We start from the raw sequence: 18675 nt of genomic DNA on the forward strand, positions 1-18675 counted from the left end.
CAGCGACCGCAATGCCAATCTCCCCCTGCAAAAGTATCAGTTGGTCTGTGTCGTCCCGACATGGGTAAGTATGCATATGGTTCAACTGATTTCTGATACCATCTATTGTTTGCAGGGATCGCACCCATAAAGACACCCAGTGGACCTGAAGAAGTCCAACAGGGCCCTGGGGTTTCCAGCTCTGGTTACGGGCCTCTGTCGTGGCATAGGTAAGTATGCACTTCCCCCAACTGATTTCTGATGTCATCTATTGTTCGCAGGGATTGTGCCCGCAAGACACCTAGTGGACCCGAAGAAGGCCAAAAGGGTCTTGGAGTTGCCAACTCTAAATACGGGTCTCTGTCAGTTCTACGGAGTGCCCGCCGCCCCAACAAGGTCATCAGGCCCCCTACTAATCAAGCTTTCATCAAGAAGTACTGCGTCTCTAGGCAGGCGCAGGGCGAAACACCACAGTAGCCTGGGGATGGCCGGCAGCGGGCAACAGACGCACCGCTATCACCTCTAGAGTTCACCTCTCCTCATCCACAAAAAAGGTTTGAGTATTGCCTACACCACATGGCCGACCAATAGGCGACCAAGTCGAAAGCCAAAGGTAAGCAAAGTACTAGGTCAGTGACCGACAAGTCATAAGGCGTCCAGCTCAAGACGTTAAAGAAGCACTACTAGGAGGCAACCTAGTACCTTTTGAATCTATGCTTGTTATTTGATCACTTTTTATAGTAGGACGCACCTAGTTGCTCATGATCCTGGGAATTTAAATAAAACAAGCGCAAGCTCGGAAGGTAGTCATACCTCACAAAATATATATATGTATGTTTAGGTGGTGAAAATACCTTAGATATGCATGTATGTAAACAAAAAAACACTTCACAAAATATATATATATGTATGTTTAGGTAGAAAGATACCTTAGATATGCATGTATGTAAACAAAAAATACTTCACAAAATATATATATGTATGATTAGGTAGCAAGATACCTTGGATATGCATGTATATAGCAAAAATACCTCACAAAAATATACACATGTTTAGGTAGCAAAATACCTCATGAAAAAAAGGAAAAAAAAACAAACAAGAAAAAGAAATAAACAAATGATAATGATAAAAAAAAAAAGAAGTTGTCTAGCTGAAAAACCAACATGCTTGTGAAAAGAGATGACTTCCAACTTTTCTTTAAAGAAAAATTCGCTGATCATAGCTAGTTTTTGGAAAAAAAATGTGTGTACACCTGAAGGGTGAATGCTGTGAAATTTTCCCGAGTACCCAAAATGGACTCGGATGAATGCACAAATGGATAAAAGAACATATTTTGGAAGCATTGGGTTGACTAAAATAGAGGAAATGAATCCTGAGCCCTAGCATCACATGACCATAAAAATTTGACACTTGAGTGTCCACATAGGTGCATGCATGACCAGTTTTGCATAAAGTTTCCAAATCATCATTTTTGCATTTGTGTCATGGAAATAATGTGGGGCATCCCTTTTATCCTTGAACCAAACCAAGCCCTGACATGTATCATGCCTAGCCATTCTACAAGTCTTGAGCCAAAATCCTGACTCACCATAAACCTTGACCCAAGGTGAGAATGTCAATCCTTACCCTCGGAAGCAAAAAAGAATAGAAGGGAAATTTCCAATCAAAGAAAAAAAAAAGAAGGAAAATTTCCAATCAAAGGAAAAAAGGAAGCAAGGAAATTCCCAATCAAAGAGTGGGAGAAAGAAAAAAGGAAAGAAAGAAAATTCCCAACCAAAGAATGAGAGAAAGTAAAAAAGGAAGGAAAGAAAGTTCCTGATCAAAGAAACTAGAAGAAATGTGCAGAGAGGTCCTTGGACCAGACAATATCTGAACAATACAGAATTGTCACCAAATGAACAAAAGAAAGAAAAGGAAACCATGACCTAAAAGTGGTCTTCTCCCTTTGATTACCAACCAAAATCCTGTGCGTCGGTGACTTGTTCGCCTCGCGCAAAACCAAAAAAGGAAAAAGCCAAAAACACACAAAAGCCGAAAAGCCCACCAAAAGAACCCATTCCCAAGGGAAGTCCTATTGATCCATGATCACGCATGTAATTTTTGATTTGATAGGAAATAATTTGCAAAGTCAAGTCATGACATATCTATGGTTCGGAATTAGGATAAAACACTTACCTGTGCGATATTGATACACTTTGAGTGGATTTCTTCTGTTTTGTCGAACCCAGTGTTTCCTCTAAATGGTCATTTAGAAATGAAATGCTAAACATCCAAAATCTCATTTATGGTTATGGGGGATTTCATCAACATACTCTCCTTCCCCGGTGGACGCATTGTTTTTCACTCAAAAAAGCATATGCTGCTCTAATCAGTTGGAATATTTGTCTTTTTGCTAAAGCATGTTTGCATTTTTAGTGGAGAAAACACCAAGACTTTTTCAAGTCTCACAAGTTATCCAGAACTACGTAGGTCTGAGTTCCTCATTGGAGGATACGTAGGAGCAAGAGCCTCGCTTTTGTCGACCGCACCGCTTTTTGTTACCATGACCCAAGAGCTGGTAGCCCGCGGAGACACCTTACGGTTATCCGCACCTTGTCATTCAGTGACCCCAACTGTGATTGATGAGCAGAGGCCAATGTGGTCATCTGCGCCCTTTCCGGAGATGTCGGCATCTTCCGGTGGAGACTTTTTCAAGTCTCACAAGTTATCTAGAACTACGTAGGTCTGAGTTCCTCATTGGAGGATACGTAGGAGCAAGAGCCTTGCTTTTTTCGGCCACCCCACAAGATCTGTCATATCGACCCTGAGGTCATGTGACATGCGGAGACAAAATTTGGTCATTCCGCACCCCTTTGCCATTCAGACACAGTCGTGTCCGATGGCACGCAGAGACAAAAATTGGTCATTCTGCACCCTTTGTCATCCACAGGCGGCGGGCCCGATGACACGCGGAGACAAAATTTGGTCATTCCGCACCCCTTTGCCATTCAGACACAGTCGTGTCCGATGGCACGCAGAGACAAAATTGGTCATTCTGCACCCTTTGTCATCCAGAGGCGGCGGGCCCGATGACACGCAGAGACAATATTTGGTCATTCCGCACCCCTTTGCCATTCAGACACAGTCGTGTCCGATGGCACGCAGAGACAAAATTTGGTCATTTTGCACCCTTTGTCATCTAGAGGCGGCGGGCCCGATGACACGCAGACACAAAATTTGGTCATTCCGCACCCCTTTGCCATTCAGACACAGTCGTGTCCGATGGCGCGCAGAGACAAAATTTGGTCATTCTGCACCCTTTGTCATCCAGAGGCGGCGGGCCCGATGGCACGCGGAGACAAAATTTGGTCATTCCGCACCCCTTTGCCATTCAGACACAGTCGTGTCCGATGGCGCGCAGAGACAAAAATTGGTCATTCTACACCCTTTGTCATCCAGAGGCGGCGTGCCCGATGACATGCGGAGACAAAATTTGGTCATTCCGCACCCCTTTGCCATTCAGACACAGTCGTGTCCGATGACATGCAGAGACTGACATAGTCTTCTGCACTTTTTGTTCCTCCGGGAACAACAAGTCATTTGCATGCGGAAATTTTATGGTCACCCGCGACTCTCGTCAACCGAGAGGAACGAAATTAGTGTCATACCCTAATTTCGTCTGGGGACCTTTGCTTGATGACATGCGACCTTTCTTTGGTCCTTGTGAGGTGCTTGGCACCCATCATTAGGCAATTTGTGATATTCCGGGAACAACAAGTCATTTGCATGTGGAGATTTTATGGTCACCCGCGACTCTCGTCAAATCGAGAGGAACGAAATTAGTGTCTTATCTTTACTTTCCTTTTATCTCCAATAAAAGACAAGTAAAGAGGGGCAACTGTCATACCCTAATTTCGTTCAGGGACCTTTGCTTGATGACATGCGACTTTTCTTTGGTCCTTGTGAGGTTCTTGGCACCCATCATTAGGCAATTTGTGAAATTCCAGGACATGCCGGAAAACCAAAAAAATATTGATGCACAATCCGTAAGTTTCCGTGACACACCGGAAATCAAATGGAAGCATCGTTGCATAATTAAGTGAGGTTCTGTAACATTCCGTAAGTCAAAAAGGGGATGATTATGTAATCCGCAAGGTTCCGTAACATTACGAAAAGAAAACAAGTATCGTTACGAAATTTGTAAGTTTCCGTAACTTTACGAAAAAAGAATCACCAAAAAAAGCAGAGGGGGGTGTACTTAGTAAAAATGGGGGTGCAAATAGCACCCAGGCCCACTTGGGCCCTCCAGAAGATTCCTCCAGAAGGCTGTTGCTTCTGGAGGAAGCAACCTGGCTCGCCTGGGCGAGCTGGGCGGCAAGCATCTCCCCTATTTTGCTATAAATAGGGGAGGAAGTGAAGAAGAAAAGGGTTCAGCCCCTTAGGCACTTCGCTCTCTTTCGAATTTGCTTGGAAAAATTGTTTCCGTGAAAAAAATCTAAGCCGAGGCGCTTCCGTAACGTTTTCCGTGAAGAATTTTGCAAAGGTTTCAACCGTTCTTCGACGTTCTTCATTCGTTCTTCGATCTTCAACGGGTAAGTACCTCGAACCAAGCTTTTCGATTCATTCTATGTACCCGTGGTGGTCCACATTGTGTTTCGTGTATTTTTATTCTCGTTTCAGTTACTTTTTATACCCCCTTTTGACGTGCTTAAGCCATTTTATTTAAGTCATTTCTCGCTTAAACTAAAAATAAAATAAATTTCCACCGATCGTTTGAATTGTATTATCCGTTAACTTCGGTTAAAATAAATTCCGACCGTTCGGTCGTGCCGTAACCACGTTGGAAATCAAAAAGAGGTAAAATAATAATATAATAACAAAAATATACCTTTTAGTAAAATAAAGCGAAAAATCAATCGGACGTTTTCTCTTTGGGATTTCTCATTCTTAATCGAATCGACTAATAACTAAAGTGAAACTAAGGCTAAAATCAACTCGCCTAGTCAAGCTCGTCCATAAAAATAGGTTTTTGAAGTTTTTCATTTCAATTTCTTACTAAAGTAAAATGGATCATTATCAAGGTCCAACGCCTTAAAATGATCACCTTTTAAGTAAAAAAGAATCACTTGATAAGAAAGAACTACGTAGGTCTGATTTTCTCATCGCAATTGAGGAATACGTAGGAGCAAAGGGAAACACCCTTGTCGACCACAAAAAGAGAAAAATATAAAAAGGGTATAAAAGATATAAAGACATAAAAAGGGAACATAAAAATCAAAGTCACGTTCGCACATTCGATTAAAGGCTGTCGTCCCTTGGGATGGACGTGTGGGGTGCTAATACCTTCCCCGTGCATAAATACAACTCCCGAACCTTTCACTTAAAAGTTCGTAGATCGCGTCTTTTCCGGTTTTTCCGACGTTTTCCTCAAATAAACGTTGGTGGCGACTCCGCGCGTATTCCTTTCGTGGAACACGCATCCCGCGAGTCTCGCGTCGCCCTCCCGCCGAAGGGTAGGTTGCGACAACACCACTTATGAAACATTTACCTTGGATTAGATCTTTGGATTTTGAAGCTTCAATGCCATTAAGAGTAAAAACTCTTCCCATGGCTTTCAGATGTCCATTTTGGTCATTTAGACCTCTACCATTTTGTTCCTTCTTGGGATATGGGCAATCCTTCTGAATATGGCCCTTCTGTTTGCAGTTGAAACAGGTCATGTCTTTGTCTGCACAATTTGAAGAAATATGGCCTAGCTTACCACACCTGTAACAAACTATCTAAGTTGAGAAAGTAGAGGGTTTGCTACCACTACCACCAGAAAACCCCATAGCAATAGTCCTCTAATTGTTGGGGTGATTAACATAATGCTTAGGAGGGGTCGGGTATGGTTTTCACCAATTTTGGGATCCTTTCTTCTTGTTCTTCACCGTACTCTGATAATACATTGCCCTGTCTAGGGAATCTTCATCCTAGATTCTACACATGTTCACCAATAGTGGGAATTGACGAACACCTTGATAATTCACAACTTGCTTCACCTCAGGTCACAAGCCATTCAAAAACTTCACACATTTTGAGCTTTCACCATCCCTTCCTTGGTAATGAGGAAAATACCTCATTAGCTCTTCAAACTTGGCTGCGTATTCAGCTATAGTCATGTTCCCTTGCTTGAGCGTAAGGTATTCCATCTGCTTCTTATTCCTAACATCTTTAGGGAAGTATTTCTCCAAAAATACCCTCTTGAAGGTTTCCCAAGTCACAACTTGACCTTCAGCCTCCCAGCATTGGTGAGTGTTCTCCCACCAATACTTAGCTTGTTCTACTAGAGTGTAGGTGCCAAAAGCAACCTTTTGCTCCTTAGGTCATGCCATCACTCGAAAGATTTTCTAAATCTCCCGTACCCAATTCGGAGCACCATCGGGGTTGTATCCTCCATTGAAAGCAGGTGGGTTATTTGTTTGGAAGCGATCTACCCTTGATACTCGACAGCTCTTGTAGCTTCTCTTCTATTCTGGTTCCCCATAGCCTGAGCTAAGGCTTGGAGAGCATCAGTCCCGTACCCAATTCGGAGCACCATCGGGGTTGTATCCTCCATTGAAAGCAGGTGGGTTGTTTGTTTGGAAGCGATCTACCCTTGATACTCGGCAGCTCTTGTAGCTTCTCTTCTATTCTGGTTCCCCATAGCCTGGGCTAAGGCTTGGAGAGCATCAGCTATCGCACAATCATTCTGTCCAAGCATTACTCCCTATACACACCAGGAAGTGAGAATTGTTGGATAAGTGGCCTCAATAACTTAAGAGGAGGGGGGTGAATTAAGTTTCAAAATTTCCCACTAACAAACTTTTAACCCCCTTCTAAATAATAGACTCAGAATGCTGAAGAAGAAGCAACAATCAATTTAATAATGTTGTTTAAACATGCAAGACAAAATTGATTGCAATAACATACACGAGATAAGGGCAAAGAGAAATGCAAACTCAATTTATACTGGTTCGACCATTTCTCGTGCCTACGTCTAGTCCTCAAGCAACCCACTTGAGATTTTCCACTATCTCTGTAAATCCTTTATAGACTTTGAACACACCTTGGGATCCCTCACCTTTGTGTTCAAAGATTCTCCAAGAGATAACCCGTCTCTTGATTACAATTCTCACAATCCAAGAGACAACCAGTCTCTTGATTACAACTGACTTTCTGAAATGAACAGAAAGATTTCTTTCCTTTAGAGTGGATGATCAAAACCATGTATTCATACATTCACATTCTCCTCCTATTTGATGATGACAATCATTATCAAGTGAATTTTTTCCGCATCATCAAAACCTATATTATTCATATTCTTCCCCTTTTTAATGATGACAATCATTATCAAGTATATTCTTTTTGACATCATCAAAACCTGAATGATTCACATTCTCCCCCTTTTTGATGTTGACAACCATTTGTAGGTTAGGAGTAAAAAGAATATCTATTTTGGTCGTTTAATCCCCCTTGATTTTGCAATGATTGCTTATATGAAACAGTGGAAGATTTCAAATATTTCATATATAAAAAGTTGTCTCATAAAAAATAGATAATCTCCTTACTATCTTATCTTTTATCTATCTCTCCCCTTTTGTCAACATCAAAAATAAATCATGAGCAGAGATAGTAAAAGCATTCAACAATTTATAATGAATTAAAAGAGTTGAGCATTCCATATCGTTCAAAGTATCATTTCTTGGCCCAAAAGAAAATGTTATTTCTTGTTGGAATATATGAGAATCAAATGATATCAAAAGGTCTTTCTCACATAATTGATAAATACTTAATAAATTATGCTTAAGACCATCAATAAGTAAAACATTTTCTGTGGAGGTAGAGGGATTCGTACCTATTTTTCCAACTCCAACAATTTTACCTTTGTTGTTGCCTCCATAGGTCACATGTTCATTATTTTTGGGAGAAATATGAATAAACTTTGATGCATCTCCCGCCATGTGTTTGGAGCAATCGCTGTCAATGTATCAACTTTGCTTCAAGGAGTTCATCATTCATATAATCATATTTTTATTTTGGTACCCAAATTTTCTTGGGTCCTTGTATGTTAGTTTTTAGTAAGGATCCTTTTAGAACCCATACCATTTTTCCAATGGTACTACCATTCTTTCTAATTTAACATGTTAATGCACTATGATTATTCTTACCACAGTAAAAACATGTTAACATGGGAGAACTAGCCTTTTGAGTGGAGGCAAAGAAATTTTTATGCATCTTTTGTTCATTTTCAGGATTATATCCTAATACAGCTTCATCAAAAACACATCTTTGTTTGCCAAATATAATATCTAAATTATTTTTACCAAGAGTAAATTTGGAAAGAGCAATTTTTAAATCTTCAATTTCTTCTTTGAATTTATCACAACATTCACATGAATGAGATGCTTTATTGTTTTCTTGTATTAAGCATTTTGTTGAAAATTGATTTTTATCTACTGATTTTAAAATTTTAACTTCAGATTTAAGATTTTCTAAATCTAAATTTAATTTCAAAATTTCATTTTCTAAACTTGAAATAGTTTTCTTAGAATATGAAACTATTTTGGCAAGTTTGACAGATTCTTTATGCAAATCATTGAATGCATCTTGAAGTTCATCAAAAGAAATAGATAAGTCATAGTTAGAAGACGTTACCTCTTCTCCGCTTTCATAGTCTTTTGCCATGAGACCCAGATTTATGATTTCATTTTCTGAATCACTTGAAGAATCCAGTCATTATCTTCCCAAGTGATGTATGCTTTCTTTTCTTTGAAATTCCTTTTGTCAGATTTTTCCATTCTTTTTTTAAAGAGAGGACAATCGAATCTCAAGTGCCCAGGTTGATCGCATTCATAGCATTTTAGGGCTAAGGAGGGATCTTCTCCTTTATTCTTTGGATTGATATTTGATCTCCTTTGATTTCCTTTGTTTCTCAAAAATTTATTGAATCTCTTCACAAAAAAAATCTAAAATCATTATCTTCTTCTATTTCATTCAAGTCATCTTTGTCACTTTCTTCTTGAATAGAAGATGATAAGGATTTGAGTGCTATTCCTTTCCTTTTTTTATCACTCTCTTCATGTTGATGGAGTCTCATAAGTTCAATTTCATGTTCTTGAAGTTTTCCAAAGAGAGTGGCAAGAGACATATTAGTGAGATCTCTTGATTCTGCAATTGTTGTTACTTTTGGTTGTCATTGCCTGCTTAAACATCTCAGCACTTTGTTAATGATATCTTCATAAGGAAATATTTTCCCAATGATGCAAGATGATTAACTATATGAGTAAATATCTTTTTCATATCTTGTATGGTCTCATATTGATTCATTCTAAATAGTTCATATTCATGTGTGAGAGTGTTTATTCTTGATCTCTTGACATCAGTTGTGCCTTCATGGGTTACTTGTAATGTATCACACATTTCTTTTGCATTTTTACAATTTGAGACTCTAAAATATTCATCCATGCTCAATGCAAAAGTGATTATATTTTTGGCCTTTAAATTGTATTGAACCCTTCTTCTTTCATCATCATTCTATTCTTCTCTAGGTTTTTCTATAGTTGCATTTCTCACTACCATTGTAAGAATGAAGGGACCAATTTGAATAGCTTCCTATATATTTAAATCTATGGCTTCAATAAAGATCTGCATTCGGGTTTTCCAATAGTGATAACCCTCACCATTAAATATAGGAGGCCTATTAATGGAATTTCCCTTAGGAAATAGAAAGTTAGATGAGGCCATAATTATTCTTGAAGTTTTTAAACTATAGACAAGAATCTTGCTCTGATACCACTTGTTGGACAAGTGGCCTCAATAACTTAAAAGGGGGGGGGGGGGGTGAATTAAGTTTCTACATTTCTCACTAACAAACTTTTAACCCCATTCTAAATGATAGGCTTAGAATGCAAAAGAAGAAGAATCAATCAATTTAATAATGTTGTTTAAATATGCAAGAAAAAATTGATTGCAATAACATAAATGAGATAAGGGAAGAGAGAAATGCAAACTCAATTTATACTGGTTCGACCACTTCCCGTGCCTACGTCTAGTCCTCAAGCAACCCACTTGAGATTTTCCACTATCTCTGTAAATCCTTTACAGACTTTGAACACACCTTGGGATCCCTCACCCTTGTGTTCAAAGATTCTCCAAGAGACAACCCGTCTCTTGATTACAATTCTCACAATCCAAGAGACAACCAGTCTCTTGATTACAACTGACTTTCTGAGATTAACAAAAAGATTTCTCTCCTTTAGAGTGGATGATACAAATTGAAGTTCCTAGACGAATTTCTCTCTTTTAGAGATGATAATACAATTTAAATTTCTTGGATGAATTATCAATAAATTTGCAAGTGTTTGTCCAAGAGTTGTTAAGAGAGCATTTGGCAATTAAGTTCTCTTAGAATATCTCTCTCTTGCTTTTCGAAGTCAAACACACACATATATAGGCCCTTCATGCCTTTTAAAAGTGGTTTGAAGAGATATATCTTTTCAAAAAGATTTTTATGAAATTCTTCACTAGTAATCGATTACAGGTTTCTGGTAATCGATTACACAGTTTTATTTTGAAGGGTCATGACTTTTCAAAGTGTTTTTTGAAGTGCCGTTGCTGGTAATCGATTACAAACATCTGGTAATTAATTACATGATTCAAAACCCTTTTTAAAAGTGGTTTTTCAAAATTGTCTTCTGGTAATCGATTACACTGCCTGGTAATTGATTACCAGAGCCTTGATCTCTTGGAAACACTTTGTTTTGAGGCAAAAGCTTGATCTTGAAGTAATGCTTGTTTGTTGAAGCAACCTTGTATTAATCTTGAAGCAATGCTTCACCTTTGAATGTTTGTTGAAGTAATCTTGAAAGCAACCTTGTTTGATTATTCTTTGACATCATCAAAACCATGTATTCATACACTCACATTCTTCCCCTTTTTTGATGATGACAATAATTATCAAGTGAATTCTTTTTAGCATCATCAAAACCTGCATTATTCACATTCTCCCCCTTTTTTATGATGACAACCATTATCAAGTATATTCTTTTTGACATCATCAAAACCTACATGATTCACAAGAACATGGAAAAAACACATAATAAAAAGAATAAGATGACTTCACATCTATCTCAAGTCCCTACTTAAGTTACTCTTGAGAGTTGATGCCTCAAGAAAATACTCCTCTAAAATAGTCTTCCATTGAGACATTAACACTCATTTTCCATCCTTTGTATTTCTAAATCCTAACTACTTGCCAGGTTGTCCCATTGCACTTCACAAATTATACAAATGGTTAGTTTGATAACTCATGACAAGGCATTGAAACTCTTGGTATAACATACTTCAGGGATACAAACATGTTATGACTACATCGTTCAAATCTCTATCACTCATGGAAACACAACAAAGTGAGGAAGTTCCAAATCCAAACAACAAACACCAAGCATTCAACAAGGTAACCAGAGAATGCACAAAGAAACACAACAGACTCATAACTCACTAGCCGAAAGGTTTGACCGGCTTTGACACCATTAATGTAATGACCCGCCCCGTCGCTACAATATCACTTACTATAAAATGTGACATTTCAATATTTAAGTGAAAGCTTCATTAATTTGATTATGAAAACGATGGTAAATTTTTTTTTTATCTACATTCATCAAACAACACACAAACACGTGAACAAATACACACACACACACACACACACACACACACACACACACACACACACACACACACACACACATATATATATATATATATATATATATATATGTTACACGACTGCACATCTTTCAAATGTTAGAACCTAATTCAGTTTTTACATATATCTAAACTTGGGACTTACATGCCCAATCAAAAAGAGTCAAGGAACCAACTAAGGAAGAGTTCATAACAAAACACAACTGTCCCCCAAAATAAATTCCAATGTTATCACATCGGCTTGGCGGCTCCAACAAAAGACTTCCCTCCATGTCACCTACTGCAGCTCATCTGCTCCCACGAACAAAATTTCGAGATCATCACAGGCACCAATCACACGGTACAAAAATTGCAAGGGCGAGTTTAATATAAAAGATCAACAAACACCAAAAGACAATGATTAAAAAGAATACAATAACAATAACCACAATCATTCTCAATAACCCATCGATTCAACATACACTTAACAAACTAGTCATCAACTTTTCCATAATTCAAATCAATTATGCTCAGAATGATGCATGTACCTGACTCAACTCTAAAATGCAATGGGGTACCATTTATCAGGAAATAGCCTAAGCGTGTCCACATGACACTCTCACTTAGGAAAACTACGTAGCAAGTGTCGAGGTCACCCTGTCGTGCACAAACAACTCCCCCCCCCCATGGTGATCAACCTGAGTCTTAAGGAAGTTCCAAACTGAGTGACATGTCCCAGAGTACAAGTATTTTTCCTCATAAAAAACTACTAGTACTTAGTGACAAAGTTTGTACTATTTCCATACAATATGAAGTATGAAACATGAGCATCATCAATGCACTGATCATGAATAGTTAAAGATTCGAAGCCATCCCCTTCTTTCTCCAGGGATGCTTAAAACTCTTTAAAACACTTTATTTCCCCTTCTAGGGATATCCAACATGATCACCACACCCCTCATGTACATACCCAACACACATCATCACAATAACATCATCTCATCTCAATGTCATTATCAACATCAACACCATCTCATCTCAGTATCATTATCATCATCAACATCACAAGCAATCACATTCCGCATACATACATATAAATTCATGCCCAGGATTCACATTCCCCAGGTCTTCAGGCAACATAAACCTCATACATACAACAACAATCCATAATATCACGAGACTCATATTTTTAAGGAAAATTATAAATTAAAGAGGAGAATTATGGTATTCAAAACAAACTCTTATGCCTATTTAAAATTTAATAAAGAAGTAAATAGAAGAAAAAATATAAAATTTTGGGCAGAGTCCCCTATATAATTAAGACTTTTCTAAAAAATTCCAATCAGTACAACAACAACATCATTGACAATTTCAATCATCAATAACAAACATATCACATCCCATTAGTTAAAAACACCATTTTTCTTGAAAACCAGCATGCACATCAATAACAAATATATCACATCCCATTAGTTAAAAACATAGTTTTTCTTGAAAACCACCATGTACAGGGACAAACATACATCCCCAGAATTAGGTTCCCTGACCCCAACTATGGTATCAAAAGTTGTAAACAAACAATAAACTCCCTTCACCTATCTATCTATCTATCTATATATATATATATATATATATATATATATATATATCTGTTAGTTCCTTGTGGCATTATTCTAAGATCTCTTAGGTTCACGTTCGTTCGTTCAAACGCAGAGCTCTATATACCAAATCAAAGATAATTCAATATAGATTTCAAAGGCAAGGTTAATATTAACTTTTGGGGTCAAATACCCATTCAATTTAAAAAGGGGTTAAAAGGGTGTTTCGAGATCCATATCAAAGAGAGGTCATTTTGAAATTCTGATCATGCCACTGTGACCAGGGTTCAACAAATGTTAAAAAAAAGTCTATTTTATGAAAAGGCAACTTTTACAACATCTCTTTTTCAAGGGTTTTTTTAAAGGAAGTGTAAAACATCAAATAATTGTACCCAAGTCAGAAGAGATGCAAAGATAGGCTCAAACTAACAAGGAGAAGGCTTAGAAATTGCGGTTACCTAGAAGAAACCGCGAAGGAAGGATTGGAGGATTCATTCTCTACCGAATCCTTGAGTTGAGTTTTGAAGATTTTGCTCCGATTAAACTCTTCTTCTCCATGCGGTGGTCCGGCGGCAAGCAAAGGCAGGTTGTGGCGGTCATCGCTAGTCAGTGGTGGTGGAGGAGGAGGTTAGGGGTGCTGGGGGAGGGTTTAGGGGAAGAGATGGAGGTGGAAATGGTTGTTTTATGCTGCTGGACCTATTTGTAGCCTTCAAGACTTGTCCAAGAGAAATTTGGCTCACCTGGGCGAAATTTGACTTGCCTGGGTGAATTCTGCTGCAACAAATTTTACTGCTTCGGTGAAAATATTATTACTCATATTTAAGATGTTATATATCAAATCGCAACGGTTAGAATGCGCAGAATTGGGTTGTAAGCTAACAGTTAAAATTTGAAGGCGATCCAACGGTTAATGAATCCAGGATTTCAGTTTTAGTGAAATAGGTTTAGGTAAAACTTGAAATCTCATAATTTCAACCTAAATCAATAAAAGCCAACATAACTCAACATCCACATCAAGAAAATCGCACATGGCTAATTCACACAATACATTAACTCATCCAAATTAATAAAGTAATCAAATAACACAAGAAAAACATCAAACATCTATTGCACATAGGCATGACATGCCCCGACAGCCTATTATTTTCTGTGAGATTTTTTTATGTTTGGGGTATTGATTTTATGGGTCTATTTCCTATTTCTCATGTTTTTTCATATATCTTGCTTGTTGTTGATTATGTTTCTAGATGGGTTGAAGCTAAGGCCACTATAACTAATGATTATAAAGTTGTTGTGGATTTTGTGAGATCTAACATTTTTTGCAAGTTTGGTGTGTCTAGAGCCATTAGCAATGACCAAGGGAGCCATTTCTATAATAGGTCATTGGCATTCTTGTTCTAGAAATATTGAGTTTTGCATAGAGTTGTTTCAACGTATCATCCCCAAACTAATGGACTAGCGAAGGTTTTCAATAGAGAGATCATCAAACAATTGTTGTAGAAAGTAGTGCAGCCCAACAGGAAGGACTAGAGCTAGCATCTTGAAGATGCTCTATGGGCTCACAGGATCGCTTACCGAACACGTTTGAGGATATCTCCCTATAGGGTGGTTTTCGATAAGGCATGCCACCTTTCCCCATGGTGCAGTTCAGATTAAAAATAAAGTTACCAGCAACGTCTTCAAAGTGAATGGTCACCAACTCAAGCTTTTTCATGAGAGCCCTCAAGTGGAACAAGAGTTTGTGGCAAACCTGTCTTTGGTCTTGCCAATTTTATGTGATGATGTGCCTTGAGTGGCTCTTAAGGAGTTGCCTTCTCCCTTCTTTTATATGATTTCTCTTTGTTTGCATTTCATTGCCTGCTTATATTGAGGACAATGTGCACTTCAAGTGTGGGGGGAAGGGTTTAGAAAAGTAAAAAAAATATGTTTTTTGTTTTTTGTTTGTTGTTTTTTGTATATGTTGTTGTTCCCTATTTCTATTTTTGTTTAGTTGTTTTTTGTTTCTGTCTATTTGATTTTTCTATTTTTTTTTGTTGTATTGGTTTTGTTTTGTTGTTTTACTATTTTTATTGTTTTTACATACAGAAAATAAAAAAATAAAGATTTTGTAGTTATTGTTTTCTAATGTTTTGTTGAATTTAGGCACTTTTCATGTTTTTCATAGGATTTCTAACTTGTATAAATTGTGATAGATGTACCATTTTTAGTTGAGAGGTTTCATGCTTGATATGAACCATTGTTGCAATTGTTGAAGTGATAAGTAGGCTTGAGAAATAAAATTTAAGGTGGATCATGGGTGATAGAAATATGCCTTATGAGTTTTTGGGCCATAGCAGTTGGATTGCACTATTTCATGTGTGATTTCACCCTTGTGCTAGATTACTCTAGGTTTTGCCTTGCCTATCTTGTTATTCCTTGTTTCACATGCATCGATTGAAATAATTTAGGCCTTCTTTCTTTTAGCTACTAGCCAAATAAACCTACCTTGCATTGACATCCATTGTCACTCTCTTTGAGCCTTTAACCCCTTATTTCATTTTGGAATTGTTTTTATTTTTGTCTTTTCATTTTATTTTGATTTCTTGAAAAAGCAAAACAAAGAGAAAAAGAAAAATAAAAGAAAAGAAAAGTATAAAAGCAAAAGTTCAAAGAAAAATAAAGAAAAAGTGTACAAACAAAGAAGAAGAAAGAAGAAAAAATGCAATAAAAGTGTGTCATGGTTCATTTTCATTCTTGTAAGTTCTTTTTATTTTAATTTTTTTGTTCTCCACTTTGTTTTCTTCCACCCCTTTTTTTGCTTGTTTGCTTACTCCCTATTGTCCCTATTTTCTCTTAGTTTTAGCCTAAATAAACTTCTCATATCCACCCTTACCCAATCCATGCATTACAAACCAATAAAAGTCCTTTTTTGATATTTTGACAACATTTGGATTAAAGTCTTCTCAAAATTTGGATGTGCTAGTGCATGTGGTGCTTGAGTGTAAACACAAACCCATAAACATTTGGTGAGGTTGGGTGTTGTTCTTTAAGAGATTTATATCACCTTGGTGCATTCTTAAATTTGACTTGACTACTTTTCCACTTTTCATTTTGTAATCATGTGTTCATGGATTACTTGTTACATTGATATTATTCCTCCATTTTCCATCTTTCTCACTTTTGTGCATTGTTAGGATCCATTGAAAAATGTGTGTGCCTTGTTCATACCTCTTTTAGTTTGTGGCTTTACTTTAGTTTTATTTTTTTATTAGTCTTTCTTTTAGTTTTGTCCCAAAGTGCAAAAGATAAAGTGTGGGGGAATTTGATTGAGCATTTTTAGTTTAGTATTTTCCTATTATTATTAGCTTATTTGACCTCTCTTTGACTCTTATTTTCTCACCTTAACTCATTTTTGGTCTTAATTGATAATTGTTGCTTATTTTGGATTTTGTGCTTACTTGACCTATCTATCTTGTGTAGGACCAATAGGACGCTACAAAACTCCAAATAGAGCATATAAGTAATCCTTAGAACGCTAAGGAAAAGAGCTACACTTTTGTCAGAAATAAGCTTAAGCCAAATCTACCATTTTAGGCTTGGAAATCAGAGCCTCTACACTTGGATTTTAGGCTACGAATTTTGGGCCTTTGCATTGTGTAATTAGCTTAATCAGAGAGATTAGTTGGGCCTAATCAAGGCCCGTTCATTTATTCTTATTAGTTACAATATATATTAGTCTACTTAGTGTATTTTCAGAGTTAGTTAGTTAGTTAGAGTCATTTTGTACAAAACAGATTCTTAGAAACTTCTAGTGCAAGTTTTAAATCAAACTTTTTTCTCTCTTTTTCTCTCAACTGTTATTCATCTCTTCAACTTTGTTCTTTTCTTCTCTTGCTTAATTTTCATTGTTCTTTCATTGATGATGACTATGAAAGGCTAAACAACTAATTAAGTCAAGGATCCAGTTCAAGCTATGAGGAATTTGAGTTCTGGTTAAGTATTTTTAATTTTGTTGTGATTGTTCATCCTTTTCTCCAATCCTATTTTTGTATTCATGATTCTGAATGTGTTTAGAATTGAAAAGGAATCAGGTTATTGATTAATTTCTGAATTTAAATCTAATTACAGATTAATTGAATGATATTTCAATCTGATTTATGATCTCAATGAATTTAGGGATTAGTTTGATTGAATTACCTCTAATGAGATTGACTGAACTTTCATAATGAGATCACCCTCTGTAGCAAACTATGATAATTCGAATTGCTTGGATTTGGTGAATTGGATTGATGCTCTTAAATATGTTTCATAATTCTGTCAAATTTTGCATTTTTGTTTCTTTATTTCTTTCAATTGTCTGCAAACTGTTTGTTGAAATCCCCTATACTATTTATAAGTGGATTGAAGTTAGAACCAAACTGGATTGTATCTTTGAGTCAACCTAGGTTATTCCTGTACTGCAAAATTAATCCTAGTTTGTTTTGGAATGATTCAATAATCTTTATCAAACACCAAGAAGCTTTTGATGACATTAAGAGATATTTTGCAAATCCACCAGTTCTAGTGCCTCTAGTGAAAGGAAAAGACTTGAGATTGTACATTGCAAAATCAAATTCAACTATTGCAAGCATGCTAGTGCAAAAGGATGACAATGACATAGAACGTGTTGTTTATTATCTAAGTCGAATTCTTAATGATGTTGAAATTAGATACAGTGCAATAGAATAATTGTGCTTATGCTTGTAGTATTCTTAAACTAAACTTAAGTATTATATAAAACTTTTCAAAGTTCAAGTACTTTCTGATAATAATGTTATTAAATTTATGTTGTCTAAATCTATTCTACACAATAGAATAGGGAAATGGACCCTTGTTTTAACTGAGTTTTCCCTTACTTTTGTGCCATTAAAAGCTATTAAAGGCAGGTTGCAGCGGATTTCTTGGTTGATCATTTGAACATCGAAATATTGGAATGCTATATAGGGATTAAAACTTTGATATTATATTTTGATGGATCAAAACATGTAAATGGGGCAGGAATTATTATTGTTTTAATATCTCCAAGTAATAAACCTTTGAGGATTTTTTTCAAAATCCAACGTGTGTGTTCCAACAATGAAGCATAATATGAGGCTTTAATAGTTGGTTTGGAAACATTACTAAACTTAGGTGCAAAAAATGTTTTGATTAGAGGAGATTCTGAATTGGTCATTAATCAATTAACTCATAAATTTAAATGCATCAAAAGTAATTTACTGAACTATTTTTCATATGCATCTAAGTTATTGACTTGATTCAAAGAGGTTGAATTCGAACATGTGTTTTGAGAACAAAATAAGGAAGCTAATGTCTTAGCTCAAATTGCATTTGGTTATAAGTTGAGAAAACAAAATTGCAAAGCAATGATAACTATCAAAGAGAAATTACAGGAAGA

Source organism: Glycine max, chromosome 2, assembly GCF_000004515.6.
Source record: "Glycine max cultivar Williams 82 chromosome 2, Glycine_max_v4.0, whole genome shotgun sequence".
Taxonomy (NCBI): Eukaryota; Viridiplantae; Streptophyta; class Magnoliopsida; order Fabales; family Fabaceae; genus Glycine; species Glycine max.